Source organism: Varroa destructor, unplaced genomic scaffold (genome assembly GCF_002443255.2).
Source record: "Varroa destructor unplaced genomic scaffold, Vdes_3.0 BEIS01000981.1, whole genome shotgun sequence".
NCBI classification, from domain to species: Eukaryota; Metazoa; Arthropoda; class Arachnida; order Mesostigmata; family Varroidae; genus Varroa; species Varroa destructor.
This window is the reverse complement of record NW_019212434.1, coordinates 1-4718: the sequence shown is the minus strand read 5'-3', so window position 1 is coordinate 4718 and position 4718 is coordinate 1. Positions and strand designations below refer to the sequence as shown.

At 40.0% G+C, this 4718-nt stretch overlaps 1 long non-coding RNA gene across 1 annotated transcript; it reads left to right on the top strand.

Annotated features, from left to right (window-relative positions):
• The first annotated feature begins 11 nt into the window (after positions 1-11).
• LOC147754105 (uncharacterized) lies at positions 12-708 on the top strand. The gene is made up of 2 exons (XR_015318237.1): positions 12-119; positions 503-708. It is a non-coding gene; the product is annotated as an uncharacterized LOC147754105 (long non-coding RNA).
• Positions 709-4718: the final 4010 nt, after the last annotated feature.

Below are 4718 nucleotides of genomic sequence, written 5' to 3'. Positions count from 1 at the left end.
TAGACTAAAAACCTAAACGTAGATGACAATTACTACTGTCAATACTCTTCTATTATAGGACTAACGGGATTGATTCAGCTAGAACTATTCCATCATGCGCTGACGCATGAAATATTACGGTATACATATGCTTTCACATTTATTGAGCCTAAATATTCAACAAAAAAATATATTATTATTAAAGCTGATATTGTGTTTGTAGTCTAATTTGCTAGAGAAACATCTACACGTATATGATCTCAGCATATAATTCGATTATAACAGCCAATTTTGACAATGATCCGCCTGTGGCGTACTCTGGATTGTCAACAATTAGTCCTATTTCGTCCAATGAAGCATTTGCAAAATCTGCTCGGACTAACCATAATGGCTATTTAATAGAATACTCAGTGTGAGTTAGTCTATCTTATTGTTTGATCGAGAAATGAACAACTAATTAGTGTGTAGTTTGCTAACTCTGCGCTTTTTTCTTATATTTTCCCTATGTTAATACTACTAGCAGCAGTAGCAGCAGCACCAGCAGCAGCAGCAGCAGCAGCAGCAGCAGCAGCAGCAGCAGCAGCAGCAGCAGCAGAGCAGCAGCAGCAGCACCAGCAGCCGCAGCAGCAGCAGCCGCAACAGGAACGGGACGTTGTTACTATCCAGAATTGTGAGATAGGTTAGAGCATGATACACTAGTAGATGTTATAAAGTTGTGTTCTATTATCACAGCTGCGTAATTACTAATGAAGTGCTATTAAATCAGAATTTAGAGGCTTTCGTCTGCTATAAAGTGATATAGAATTGACAACCAATCATAGTCGTACGTAGCAAACAAGTACGTATCCACGTGCTATATAGTTCGCTCAGATATTTTTCACAGTATCAGAATAGAAACTTTGAATATTGCTAAAAAATAGTTGTCTTGCTTGCTTGTCAATAGTTGCTTAACTTACAGGTATTTGTGATCCGTCTAGGATATAGTTTTCAATAATACCCGCTAATTGTTGATCCAGCGGGTGAGCCTCTTATGACAGTAATAGTTATTCCAAGACATATAAACGCGCGCCCCACTATAGTACTAAGATACATATTCTGGTTTAATGCAGACTACGTTGATAAGTATTTTTAGGGCAATATGTTACTCTCTCAAATAGAAAAGGCTTCTCAAATAGACGCAGCTTTATACATTTATCTTTGTACAGCTCTGAAACAATTCTTGCATGACCTACGTGAGACATTTTAGCCAAACCTAACATCGTTCCTGAGGAATACATTTTCCTCTAAGGCCGAACAGGCAGGCGTACTCTCACCACAACTTAACAGCACCTTACAAGTCGCACATTAAAAAAATCAAACATGAAATGGCATTTGGTTTCTCGCAATTTTAGTGTCAGAAATATACAAATACAAGTGATGAAAATCGTCTATGAAAGCTTAGGTTTTCGGGATCGACCCCTTTCCGATCCATCGTCACGATCACTTGAAAGAGAATCGAAAGACCACGAAAGCTATCAGATGCTCGCTATTTTACGCGGTCTTGCGACGTGCTACTCGTGCGAGCCCCAAATTTATTTTCTTTGCGGTTAAACTGATCACGTGATAATTTCCAGAACTTTTTTCTAATAAAAACCCCAGATTAACAATACCATACCTTGTTAAGCTGAGCTGCAGAGATATGCCAATCAGCGAAAGAGTACGCGATGTTAAATAGCATTTGCCTACAGATATCGCTGAAAAGAGTATGCTTATATGCCGAGTCCTGATTTGTAGTGAAATATGAAGCAAATCCCTTAATTACCCTAACTGCTTAAGCTGCAACTGCTTGAACCGTTTCCGCATCCTGATTCCCTATTGCTTTACTAAGTAAATCGAGACGAGAGCTCTCCAAGCACGAGCTTCGACGATGCGCTAATTAATAATGTAATTACAGTTACCAGAGATGCGCATGGAGGAAAAACTAAAATTGCAACAATGTAGATAAAGTAGCAGAGTTTCTTGAGCCTCTGGGGGATCGATCGACAGACCTTTACCTGCTTACCCTGGACACCTGCTACTGGGTCCTATTGATCTTTTAACGCAGAAATGGCGAGCTACAATGGTCGACAGAAAGCCATTGGCAGTACAACCGACCCAGCTTATGTATACTGTCGAACCACTGATAAACGTGGACGAGTATGCTCTGATCCACTACTTCGGCAAACTGCAAGTTGTTCGCTAGGCAAAGTAGAAGGCTTGCTCGAGGACGTATAGTTTGCAATCTGATTGCTTACCCCTTGTTGGGTCTGAGGCCCTTTAAGAAAACACGAAAGGGAGACATTGCCAATATGGCCAATAACTTCATTTTAAGAATAACATTCAGAGGAAAATAGAATAAACTCTATTACGACTTGGCTAATACACATTTTTAGAGTTTATCTCAAAGAATAGTATACACTTAGTGTAGTCAAAAAAAAAATTCAATTATATCCATAATATAGAATTAAGGAACGTGGTACCCAGACCAACTGATATAGCATTTAGAAACATGAAAAATATTGGCTGACAAGGACTACGGACAAATCTATTTTCTTTCTTTATGTATATTCTGGGTTTTCATTCACACTATACATTCAGCATCTAAACGGAATAACAGGTCACAGACGACCGATGAAACGAGACCCAGAAATGTCAGCTTTTTTTGGAGATTCGTCATCTATGCATAGCTGGGTTTCGTTACCGTAGTTCACGTTGACCGTGAAAATGTTGTCTGCTTCAGCCCACGTTGGGCTAAGCAATAATCACACTTCTTAAGATGATGAACGAGTTTTTTGTTCATATGCTATTATCGCTGATCCATCAAGAGAAATAGGTAGTACTCATTAGGTTCTCCCCCTTTTGCCCCAAGCCACTCCCTTTTGTAGGTTCAGCTAAAGCATGACAGGCCCAGTATTCAAGGCGATATAGGGAATGTCTTATTTAAGGCGAGACATAGCGAAGAAAAATCTAAGTCGTAGATCGCAATCGGTCCTATAAGGCTGTCATGCAGGTTTCGTATCTTTGCAGTATCGATTTCTCAGAAGGCTATTTTTATCAGACGCTGTCTAGTCAGTGAATAGGTACAGGTCAGTGCAATAACATTACTATAGACTTGTCCATTAGTTAAATATCAGTTATAAAATTGTACATGCTACGTACCGTCATTGCAGCTCATGGTGAGTCTCGGCATCAACACTGCGGAAGGTGTGATTAGCACAAATCAATGGAAAGAATTAGATGGTTGTTACGCCTGTTACTTCCTAATTCGAAATATTATTGAAGCTTTTAGGAATAGAATATAGGCATACAAATATACGTGGAAGCAAACGACTCGGTGAAAATAGAAGCGGTGTATGTACAGTCGTTAGACTAAGCATCAGAAGATCATGTAGCTCTGAAGCTCGATCGTATTGTAAATCATAGACATAGTAATCGTATCAGGCTTGGCACTTTTACAATGTATGATTTAAGCGTGGATTATAAGAAAGTGTATAAAGAAAGGTAAGGGAGGCGTGTTCGTATCCGAAAAATTGACTAGCTGCAAGAATATTTCGTATGATTCCCATTATAAAGAGTTAGTTAGCAAATAAACCTGGTTACCTGCCCGGTTACCTTTCTGCAGGCTCAATATATAGTCGATAACATGCACTGCAGCTCTTTTGGCAAACATCATTTGGTATTACGCTAATGGGTAGTCGAATAGTAAAAAAAACTAAACACTCTATATAATTTTTTTAGTGAAAACAGACATAAATAAGCGAAACGAAGCGTTCTACAAATTCTACTTCCTTGGATATCCAAAAAGTGTAATATTGACAGATCTTGGTGGTATGCGAGGGCCTCCTTATACATCAGTGGGTTTTATTGTGGTTCAGAGCTCTAAACAATCCTCTGTCTTCAACTACGCGTAAAGGCGGGCCATGAAAAAGTAACGTGTCTACATTAGGATTTGACATGACAGGCGTTAGAATTACTTGCTGAAGCTTTATCTCAGCAACTAGGCGCTATAGAGCTCTCTGTAACTTAAGTATATTTATTTATTTAGTTCTTAATACTACTTTACGTAATGAACTTTAGCGATTGAGTCGAGAAATATTGTAGCTTATCTAAACTAGTAACTTTTTCCCAAAAGCGATATTCTATCAGTTAAGGCTAATCGGCAAATGTAAACAGCCATCAGATGAGCGAGGAATCGAGGGAACCTGGCACACTATAAAAATAAAGGCAATATCCAAATCTCCCGTTACGATGTCTGAATTTGCGTGTGTGTGAGTGTGTGTGTGTGTGTGTGTGTGTGTGTGTGTGTGTGTGTGTGTGTGTGTGTGTGTGTGTGTGTGTGTGTGTGTGTGTGTGTGTGTGTGTGTGTGTGTGTGTGTGTGTGTGTGTGTGTGTGTGTGTGTGTGTGTGTGTGTGTGTGTGTGTGTGTGTGTGTGTGTGTGTGTGTGTGTGTGTGTGTGTGTGTGTGTGTGTGTGTGTGTGTGTGTGTGTGTGTGTGTGTGTGTGTGTGTGTGTGTGTGTGTGTGTGTGTGTGTGTGTGTGTGTGTGTGTGTGTGTGTGTGTGTGTGTGTGTGTGTGTGTGTGTGTGTGTGTGTGTGTGTGTGTGTGTGTGTGTGTGTGTGTGTGTGTGTGTGTGTGTGTGTGTGTGTGTGTGTGTGTGTGTGTGTGTGTGTGTGTGTGTGTGTGTGTGTGTGTGTGTGTGTGTGTGTGTGTGTGTGTGTGTG